The following is a 12,168-nucleotide window of genomic DNA, read 5'->3' on the forward strand; positions in this document are numbered from 1 at the left end:
GGATAAAATTAAAATTATTACTGCAGCTAAATGGCTTCAATTTTCTTCACACATCTCATTGGGAGCTTTATTAGAATAACGTACTTTATACGTTTGTTCCTAATCCATAAAAGATTCAGTTTAACATGATATCAAGTTACAAGTTTGATGAGCATGAAATAGAGTTGGTGACGTTTTATCTAAGGAAAACAATCAACTTGGGAATTTGGTTCCTATAACTCCTAAGAAAAATGCTCTTAAAATTTATTGTAATGTTGCATATTATTATAGTCGATCCTTTTCTATTCCTCGAGAGCATTAGGACTGCAGCTAAATGGCTCCAATTTCCTTCACACATCTCACTGGGAGCTCTATTAAAAGAACGTACTTGATATGTTTGTTCTTAATCCATACAAGATTCAGTTTAACAAGATATCAAGTTATAAGTTTGATGAACATGAAATAGAGTTGGTGACATTTTATCTAAGGAAAACAATCAACTTGGGAATTTGGTTCCTATAACTCCTAAGAAAAATGCTCTTAAAATTTATCGTAATGTTGCATATTATTATATCAAGCTTTTCTATTCCTCGAGAGCATTAGGATTGCAACTAAATGGCTTCAATTTCCTTCACACATCTCACTGGGAGCTTTATTAGAATAACGTACTTTATATGTTTGTTCCTGATCCATACAAGATTCAGTTTAACAAGATATCATGTTACAAGTTTGATAAGCATGAAATAGAGTTGGTGACGTTTTATCTAAGGAAAACAATCAACTTGGGAATTTGGTTCCTATAACTCCCAAGAAAAATGCTCTCAAAATTTATCGTAATGTTGCTTATTATTATTGCAAGCTTTTCTATTCCTCGAGAGCATTAGGACGAGCTCAAATATTTATTTATGAGCCTTCCAACAATATTGATCATCTCTTGATTTAAATTTGACATATGCTTAGTTTAAGCATATTAGATTGAATTACTAATGAGATATATTACTTTAATATTAGTTGTCCCATTAAAAGATTTTTTTTTTTAAAGAGTGATAAGATATTATAGATAGAGATAGTTTTTGATGATAGTTAAGACTTTACAATCACATGAATAGAACTTTGAAAAAATTTCTTCAACTTGTTTTACCATTTGTATAGGATATACTAATTTCTTAGGCTAAAATGATATTTGACAATGTTCCATTCTTTGGTGGTTGCTTACTACCAATCTATTTAATAATTTTATCTTTTATCTTTAAAAAAAAATTATTCATCTCATTTTTCTAGAAACTGAGAATTTTTAGTATTAGAAAAACATCAAATTCTTTAATAAACCATTAATTTTCAAAAAATAATATTTTCATATATTTAAAAGAAGCCAATAGTGTATCACTTGTTTCTACTAAATCAAACTCTTTATTTCATTTGAGAATTTTAGTAAAATTCTCTAAAATAATAGGATTATGATAAATTAAAAAATAAATTCAAGGATACCTCACACTTCTTTTAAATATACTTGAATTAATCAAATCAATGTTTTCAAGTACTTTATATATATTTAGTAAGATATCACATAAATATAACAAAATCTCATCACAAATAGTGATAGATTCTTAATTTAAGTTCAAGATTTCAAAAAATGAAACCACTTTCCAAATAGCCATAGATTCTTCATTTAATTTCAAAGATTTTATAAGTTATAGTATAATAAAATCTATATTTTTCATGGTCTATATAAAATACTCAACCTATGTTATTAATCTCCCATCACAATTCAATTGTTCTTTAATTAAATTCAGTCTTCTTGACTAATGGAACAAAGAAGTATAGTGGAAAGTTGGTTTTGCAAAGGCTACTTAATCTCTCAAGTTATTTATTATAGATTAAGCTTAAAGGTATGAACTTGACCTCTATTCATTCAAAGGAAGAAAAAAAGTCAAGTTTCTTTCCATTCTTCTTAATCTTCATGCAAAATATAAAATCTATTTTCTATAGTTTAGATCTCAGGTCATAAAGTTTAAAGGAAGAAGCTTTGGAGAAGATCTGTACCAGCAAAATCTTATAGGTACCAAGACTATGTGGTGGAATAATTTTTTTATGTATAAATATCTTTTAAAATTTTGTACAAGTTCAGTAATAAATTAAAGTTAACTCAAAAACTTACAAATGTTATTATTATTGACTTATATTTTTTATACTACACTAGGTAGGATGTTAAAAGGTATTTTACAATTTTCATTAACAATTAGATCATATTTTCGATATTATATTTTAACTAATTTTTATATATTGGTATATAAATATATGATTTAAACAAAATATTACATTAAAATAACTAATCACATTATTATAAAGTATAGTAAATTTTTCAAAATAAATAAACAAATGTATCACATTAACTAATAAAAATCACGCAATCTATGAAAGAAACAATGAGAACTTAGGGATGAAATAAAAAAATTTAGCATGTTAATCAAGTACTCATACTTAACAAAAAAAAGAATTAATGATCACATTTATCATGAAGCCAAGACTTTTGAATATTTGAAAAAATATCTAACTTTTTAATAAATTATTGTTTCTTAGAAAATAACAAATACATTTGAAGACAAAAAAAAAATCCAGTTGCATATCACAAATTTCTACCGAATAAGAATCTTGATATCTTAAAAGGATTTTGATGAAGTTCTCTTCTATAATAATATTATGAAAAAATCAAAAAAATAAATTCAACTTTACCACACACTTGCTTTTACCATATGTGTACATAAAAAATGTGAAACATTTATATCTTTAAATTTAAAAAAATAGCTAATTTTTATTACGTATTTTTTAATCTTAAATCACTAATCTAACTTTACATACATATTTACGTACAATGTAGTAAAAAAATGTGAAGATGGTAGAGCTGGTTAACCGTTATCTTTAAATTGGTCTTCTAAAGATAAAAATTACGAAATTAAAATATAGTTAGTAGAAAATATTCAAAGCTATTTCCATCTATCTCATTTTCCTTCCTTCACTTTTCCTTTTGAGCTTCATTGTTCCAATAGCACTCACAATCTTCATCCAAAATTATAAATTCTCATAAAATTCATCATCTAAAAATTGAAAAAAATATTGTAAAACTATATAAATTTTTAACATTATCTCAGTAAAATTGTTTCCTACTTTTCAAAGTAAATGATTAATAAGTTCTTCTGCACAAAAGATTATATTCAAATGTAAATTTTATTTGAATTAACTCATTTTTTACTATAATGGCAGTTATAGAACTAATAAAATCAATGTTCATAAGAATTTTATAAAAATTAAGTGAAATATCTAATAAGTATAATAATATCAAGTCCCAAATAGCCATGGATTATTTATTTAAGAAATAACATTTCAAATAGTCACAATTCTTTTTTTACTTGAAATACTTTATGATTCTTTTTGAGTTCAAATATTTCATAAGTTATAGTATAAAATATTATTTTTTCCACAGCTTGCACAAAATAATCAACCCTATACATTTATTCTCTTCTCACATTGTAATTGTTCTTTAATAATTAGTTAATCCCCTTAATTGATGCAAAAAAGAAGCATCGTGAAAAGTTGGTTACCTTCTCTATGTATTTTACATAGTTATCTTTATCGACTTATGATTTTATATTACAATATACTTTGAGTAGGATGTTAAAGGGTATTTTGAAATTTTCATTAACAAGTAGATCATGTTTTTAAGGTTAATTACTAACCAATCTTTATATATTGATTTATAAATACATGATCTAAAGTAGAGATATTGCATTAAAATGACTATTAACATTATCATAAAATACAATTGATGTTTTTGTGTAACGTGACTTTTTACCTAATGCATGGTGATAAACTTTTATCATTATCTCAATCAAATTACTTTTTTTAACTTCTAAAAAAATAAATGATGAATAAGTTCTTTAGTGCATGGATTAAAATTCAAAAGTTAATTTTAATACAACCATAAAATTAATTAAATCAATGTTTTTAATTGTTTCATATATATTAAGTTAGATATCACGTAAATATAATAAAATCACGTCTCAAATAGTGATGGATTATTCATTTAGTTAAAGATTTAAAAAAATAAAACCACTTTCCAAATAGCCATAGATTCTTTATTTTAGTTCAAAGATTTTGTAAGTTTAAGTATAATAAATCTACGTTTTCCTCGGCCTATATAAAATACTCAATCGTATGTCATGTATTCTCAAATTACAATTCAATTGTTCTTCAATTAAATTTACTCTTCTAGACTGGTGCAACAAAGAAGTATAATGAAAAGTTGGTTTTCCAAAGCCTACATAACCTCTAAAGTTATTATTATAGATTAAACTCAAGGGTATGCACTTAACTTCAATTCATTCATAGAAAGAAAAAAAATAAGTTTCTTTCCATTCTTCTTAATCTTCAGGTACAAATATAAAATGTAGACGTTTGATGTTAATATTTTTTAAATTCTAAATCTTAAGTCATAAGGTTTAAAAGAGGAAGCTTTGGAGAAGATCTATACCAACAAAACCTTACGGGACCCAATACGATACTGCATTCGTTCATACTCGATAAGGCTTCACTTGTGTTATCCATACTAAAATCATTTTCCATTAACTATATTGTAGATGTTTTCTTGGATGGTTTTCTTTCGATAAATAACTAACCATGTGGATAAAATAAAAAATATTACTGCAGCTGAATGACTTCAATTTCCTTCACACAACTCACTGGGAGCTTTACTAGAAGAATGAGCTTGATATGTTTATTCCTTATCCATACAAGGTTAAGTTTAACAAAATATCATGTTACAAGTTTGAAGAGCATGAAATAAGGCTAGTAATGTTTTTTCTGAGAAAAACAATCAACTTCGAAATTTGGTTCTTGTAACTCTTAATAAAAATGTTCTTAAAATTTGTCATAATGTTGTATATTATTAGTGCAAGCTTTTCTATGCTTTCATCCATTTTTCCTTTGTAGGGCATTTAAGAGCCTCGTTTATATTTCTTGGCTCTTCTTCATCTTCTAGAGTAACTAAGAATATTCCTCCTTCAATCTCAAAATAGTGATGAGGAACACCATTCCTATTTGTTCGACGTATTTGAGATTCTTTTAAGTTACTCCTACTGGGACTAACTTTCATACTTGGGCCCACCTTTGGTTGTGATTGGGTTTCAATTCATATAAGTTTATTGAATCTTGTATCACTCCCACTCAAACATAGTGAGCCAAACAGTTTGGTCTTTAGTTTTATATAGAGATAAGTCTTGACCTATCTCACATTTTTTAGGAAAATCATTCTCTTAGAATATGACATCTCGTAATTCAAATTCATTTACATGACCATTTTCTTATGTGCCTATCAATACATATCTTTTTGATTGTTCAGAATATCTTACAAAGATACTTTTCTTCCTTCTTGGACCTAATTTTCCATATTTGTGGGAAGATTAATGAACATATCCTTAGGTTTGATTTTTTGTTAGTCCATAACTTATATGGTGTGGTGGTAACTGATTTTGAGGGTACTCAGTTAAGGATATATGTGGCAGATAATAATGCATTACACTAAAAGGTTATTGGCAAATTAGCTTGTGTCATCATAGATCTAACCATTTCAAGCAAGGTTCCATTTCTTCTTTCTGTAACACCATTTGATTGTGGTGTTGCTGGAATAAGCTATCTAATGTTCTATTCCCATTTCATCACAAAATTCTCTGAATTGATTAGATAAATATTCTCGTCCTCTATCGGTTCTTAAAGCTTTTATTTTATTGTCTAATTGATTCTCAACTAAATTCTTATATTTTTCAAAGCAATTGAAAGCTTCAGATTTATGAGATATCAAATAGATATAACCGAATCGAGTATAATCATCTATAAATATGATAAAATAAATAGCACCATGTCTTGTCCTTATATTCATTAGATCACATATGTTAGAATGAATAGTTGCAATGGAGTATTTGCTCTTACGGCTTTTCTAACTAGTTTTCTTGTTGTTTTTCCAGCTAGGCAATACCCACAAGTAGATAATTCTACTTTTTCTATATTTTTTAATAAGCACTCTTGGGCTAATCTATTCATTCATTATTGATCAATGTGGCCAAGTCTAGCATGCCAAACATTCACATCAATTCCAACACTATTAGAAGATGTAAATAAGAAAAACTAATATTATAAGAACTATAGTCAACATCCAAAACAATAAAACCATATAGAAAATAACCATGTCCACAATATCTTGTTCCTAAATACAAGCTTACACTACTAGGCTTAAAATTCAAACTGAAACTAAGTTTAAGTAAAACCAACATAGAAATTAAACTCCAGTGAATTTCTGGAGCAAACAGCACATCATGTAGGAATAGGGTTCAACCTTCATGCATCACCAACGTACATGTACCAATACCCTTTACGAGTTGGGAATCCCTTGAGCATTCCTATGGGTTACTGAGATATTTTATCCTGTAGGCATCCAAGGGACTTTTCTTACTTTATAATTTTAAATTCTTTCATGCATCTAAAATAAGATTATTTAAATGAAATGCAATGTTAATTTAAATATTTTGAGAGTAGAGTTACAAAATTAGGGTTGTTACACGTGGTCTTATTGTAACAATCTAAGATGCCATGATAGGCCTCGAGCAAGTCCATACCTAGAATTACATCAAAATCTTGAATATCTAAGAGTATGAGATCTACAGCTAATTCCATACCGGAGACGTTCACCTTACATGTTTCACATTTTTTATGTACACATATGGTAAAAGCAAGTGTGTGGTAAAGTTGAATTTATTTTTTTGATTTTTTCATAATATTATTATATAAGAGAACTTCATCAAAATCCTTTTAAGATATCAAGATTCTTATTCGGTAGAAATTTGTGATATGCAACTGGATTTTTTTTTTGTCTTCAAATGTATTTGTTATTTTCTAAGAAACAATAATTTATTAAAAAGTTAGATATTTTTTCAAATATTCAAAAGTCTTGGCTTCATGATAAATGTGATCATTAATTCTTTTTTTTGTTAAGTATGAGTACTTGATTAACATGCTAAATTTTTTTATTTCATCCCTAAGTTCTCATTGTTTCTTTCATAGATTGCGTGATTTTTATTAGTTAATGTGATACATTTGTTTATTTATTTTGAAAAATTTACTATACTTTATAATAATGTGATTAGTTATTTTAATGTAATATTTTGTTTAAATCATATATTTATATACCAATATATAAAAATTAGTTAAAATATAATATCGAAAATATGATCTAATTGTTAATGAAAATTGTAAAATACCTTTTAACATCCTACCTAGTGTAGTATAAAAAATATAAGTCAATAATAATAACATTTGTAAGTTTTTGAGTTAACTTTAATTTATTACTGAACTTGTACAAAATTTTAAAAGATATTTATACATAAAAAAATTATTCCACCACATAGTCTTGGTACCTATAAGATTTTGCTGGTACAGATCTTCTCCAAAGCTTCTTCCTTTAAACTTTATGACCTGAGATCTAAACTATAGAAAATAGATTTTATATTTTGCATGAAGATTAAGAAGAATGGAAAGAAACTTGACTTTTTTTCTTCCTTTGAATGAATAGAGGTCAAGTTCATACCTTTAAGCTTAATCTATAATAAATAACTTGAGAGATTAAGTAGCCTTTGCAAAACCAACTTTCCACTATACTTCTTTGTTCCATTAGTCAAGAAGACTGAATTTAATTAAAGAACAATTGAATTGTGATGGGAGATTAATAACATAGGTTGAGTATTTTATATAGACCATGAAAAATATAGATTTTATTATACTATAACTTATAAAATCTTTGAAATTAAATGAAGAATCTATGGCTATTTGGAAAGTGGTTTCATTTTTTGAAATCTTGAACTTAAATTAAGAATCTATCACTATTTGTGATGAGATTTTGTTATATTTATGTGATATCTTACTAAATATATATAAAGTACTTGAAAACATTGATTTGATTAATTCAAGTATATTTAAAAGAAGTGTGAGGTATCCTTGAATTTATTTTTTAATTTATCATAATCCTATTATTTTAGAGAATTTTACTAAAATTCTCAAATGAAATAAAGAGTTTGATTTAGTAGAAACAAGTGATACACTATTGGCTTCTTTTAAATATATGAAAATATTATTTTTTGAAAATTAATGGTTTATTAAAGAATTTGATGTTTTTCTAATACTAAAAATTCTCAGTTTCTAGAAAAATGAGATGAATAATTTTTTTTTAAAGATAAAAGATAAAATTATTAAATAGATTGGTAGTAAGCAACCACCAAAGAATGGAACATTGTCAAATATCATTTTAGCCTAAGAAATTAGTATATCCTATACAAATGGTAAAACAAGTTGAAGAAATTTTTTCAAAGTTCTATTCATGTGATTGTAAAGTCTTAACTATCATCAAAAACTATCTCTATCTATAATATCTTATCACTCTTTAAAAAAAAAAATCTTTTAATGGGACAACTAATATTAAAGTAATATATCTCATTAGTAATTCAATCTAATATGCTTAAACTAAGCATATGTCAAATTTAAATCAAGAGATGATCAATATTGTTGGAAGGCTCATAAATAAATATTTGAGCTCGTCCTAATGCTCTCGAGGAATAGAAAAGCTTGCAATAATAATAAGCAACATTACGATAAATTTTGAGAGCATTTTTCTTGGGAGTTATAGGAACCAAATTCCCAAGTTGATTGTTTTCCTTAGATAAAACGTCACCAACTCTATTTCATGCTTATCAAACTTGTAACATGATATCTTGTTAAACTGAATCTTGTATGGATCAGGAACAAACATATAAAGTACGTTATTCTAATAAAGCTCCCAGTGAGATGTGTGAAGGAAATTGAAGCCATTTAGTTGCAATCCTAATGCTCTCGAGGAATAGAAAAGCTTGATATAATAATATGCAACATTACGATAAATTTTAAGAGCATTTTTCTTAGGAGTTATAGGAACCAAATTCCCAAGTTGATTGTTTTCCTTAGATAAAATGTCACCAACTCTATTTCATGTTCATCAAACTTATAACTTGATATCTTGTTAAACTGAATCTTGTATGGATTAAGAACAAACATATCAAGTACGTTCTTTTAATAGAGCTCCCAGTGAGATGTGTGAAGGAAATTGGAGCCATTTAGCTGCAGTCCTAATGCTCTCGAGGAATAGAAAAGGATCGACTATAATAATATGCAACATTACAATAAATTTTAAGAGCATTTTTCTTAGGAGTTATAGGAACCAAATTCCCAAGTTGATTGTTTTCCTTAGATAAAACGTCACCAACTCTATTTCATGCTCATCAAACTTGTAACTTGATATCATGTTAAACTGAATCTTTTATGGATTAGGAACAAACGTATAAAGTACGTTATTCTAATAAAGCTCCCAATGAGATGTGTGAAGAAAATTGAAGCCATTTAGCTGCAGTAATAATTTTAATTTTATCCATATAGTTAGTAATTTATTATAAAGAAAACCATCAAAGAAAAACACTTCTACAATGGAAAAGGATGTTGGTATGGATGGCACAAGGAAGCCTTATTGAGTGGAAATGAGTGCAACATGGTCTTAGGACCCGTAAGATTTTGCTAGTACAAATCTTCTCAAAAGCTTCCTCCTTTAAACCTTATGACTTGAGCTTTAGACTATAGAAAATATTAACAAATATTATCTAGAATTTATATTTACACCTAAAGATTAAGAAAAATAGAAAAAAACTTGTTTTTTTTTCTTTCTTCGAAGTAAGGGAGGTTAAGTACATACCTTTGAGCTTAATCTATAATAAATAACTTAAGAGGTTATGTAGGCTTTGAAAAACTAACTTTTCACTATACCTCTTTATTTCATCAGTCAAGAAGACTGAGTTTAATTAAAGAACAATTGAATTTTGATGGAAGGATAAATGACATACAGTTGAGTATTTTATATAGGTCGTGGAAAATGTAGATTTTATTATACTATAATTTTAAAAATCTTTGAACTTAAATAAAGAATCTATGGCTATTTGGAAAGTGATTTCATTTTTTAAAATTACCTTTTTAAAATTAGATAATTAACTGTTAACGCTCAAAAATATAAATAAATTTGTCGATCATACAAGTATAACACCATAGCTTTTTGTTAAAAAATTATAGAAACAAAACTTAGAGGATCACATTCACTTAATAATTTTTTATTTCAAATTAGTGATTTAAGAATACAAAATACGTAACAATTATAAGACTATATAAATTATGCAATTAGTAATTCAATGTGTACTATTCCAAAATATTAAGTCTTGTGATAAAATAAACTGCTATTAAGATATTGATTACTTATATAATATTGTGACATAGTTTACTTGTTTGAGTATCTATCATTTGTTACACGACTTTTATAGGTAGAAGGAATACGTACAAGATCTCCTATTTGTATGGAAATGAAAAATATTCAATTTTTGATTTGTCCCATGACTTTTATTGGTAGAAGGAATACCTATAAGATCTCCTATTTATATAGAAGTGAAAAATCAAATACTATAAGCTTGCTTTAAACCTAAATAACATAATAAGGCTCATTGGTGGAAAGCAGCAATTCTATCAGGGCAAGTTCATTACTTGCATAAGGTATATAAAGGACCGACTCTTCCTCCTCTGCACTACTAGGGATTACAGACTCTACCATGGTGCTTTGGCTAATAAAAGTTATAAGTGTCCTGATTGGCCTTATGAGAGGTAAATCTTTATCATTATTTTGGTTGTGTATGTATATATTCATGTGTAAATCCACTAAATGTTATGTCGAGTAATGTGTATACATGTGTTTATGAAATATAAACTTTGATGCTAACAAAGAAAGGGCAAGTCACAAAATTTGCAAAGAGATCCAAAAGGGAGAATACACCTCTCGTGTCTGCTTTAGTTGCAAAACGTGCCACTTTAGGGACTGTTAGTCCTACACTTGCATTAGTTATATCTAGAATGAACAGCCCTAATCTCCCCTAATCATCACTCTTGCTTAATGACTATGCAGATTTGAAGTTTCATCTTTCAAACTTTATGTCAACTATACGTAAAATCCAAGCTGCATGATCAATTTTTTTTAATGGCCTGAGCTTGATCACCACTTTTAGTTGGAATCTCGATGCACGTGCCATCTTCCACCGCGTAGTACACAAATTCCTATAGTGTTGGTGGCAACATCTACAGAGGCTCTAAGCAAGAAGATCTGTGGTGGCCATGCATTGGGTGCTATTATCAAAATTGGTTGTTGCTGTAAGATGGGTAATGATTAGAATTAAAAATTTGTGCTTCGAATTTGGGTTTTGGAGAAGAGAAATTTTTTTTTTAGAATTAATGAGAGAATAATTAAATGACAATAGAGGATATATATATATAAATATATGTGTGTATATATGTATATTCTTTTTCTATCTCAAAAATTCTCTGACAATAATGTTATATATTATTTAAGTAGACATATTTATATTTTTAAAGTATGTATATATAAAGTATATTTAAAAGAAGTATGAGGTATCCTTAAATTTATTTTTTGATTTATAATAATTCTATTATTTAAGAGAATTTTACTAAAATCTCTAAATGTAACAAACAATATGATTTAGTATAAACGAATGATATGCTATTGGCTTTCTTTTAAATATATGCAGATATTATTTCTTAAAAAAAAATAGTTTATTAAAGAATTGAATGTTTTTTCTAATAGTCAAAATTCTTAGTTTCTAGAAAAATGAGATCATTAAATTTTTTTAGAGATAAAAGATAAAATTATTAATTAGATTGATAGTAAGCCACTAGCAAAAAATGGCACATGGTTAAAGATCATCTCATCGTAACAAATTAGTATATCCTATATAAATGGTAGAACATGCAGAAATTTTTTTCTCAAACTTTTATTGAAGTGACTATAAAGTCTTAACTATCACTAAAAATTATCTATGTTATATCTCACGTTATCACTCTTTTTTTAAAAAAATCTTTCTTGTGATGGAACGAATAATATTGAATTAATATATCTCATTAGTAATTTAATCTAATATGTTAAAAAAAGTTAACCGGATAATTTTATATAAAATTTAAATCAATAAATGATCAGTATTGTTGGAAGGCTACAAAACAAATATTCGAGCTTATTTC

Source organism: Carica papaya, chromosome 9, assembly GCF_054855325.1.
Source record: "Carica papaya isolate Zhongbai chromosome 9, ASM5485532v1, whole genome shotgun sequence".
Classification (NCBI taxonomy): Eukaryota; Viridiplantae; Streptophyta; class Magnoliopsida; order Brassicales; family Caricaceae; genus Carica; species Carica papaya.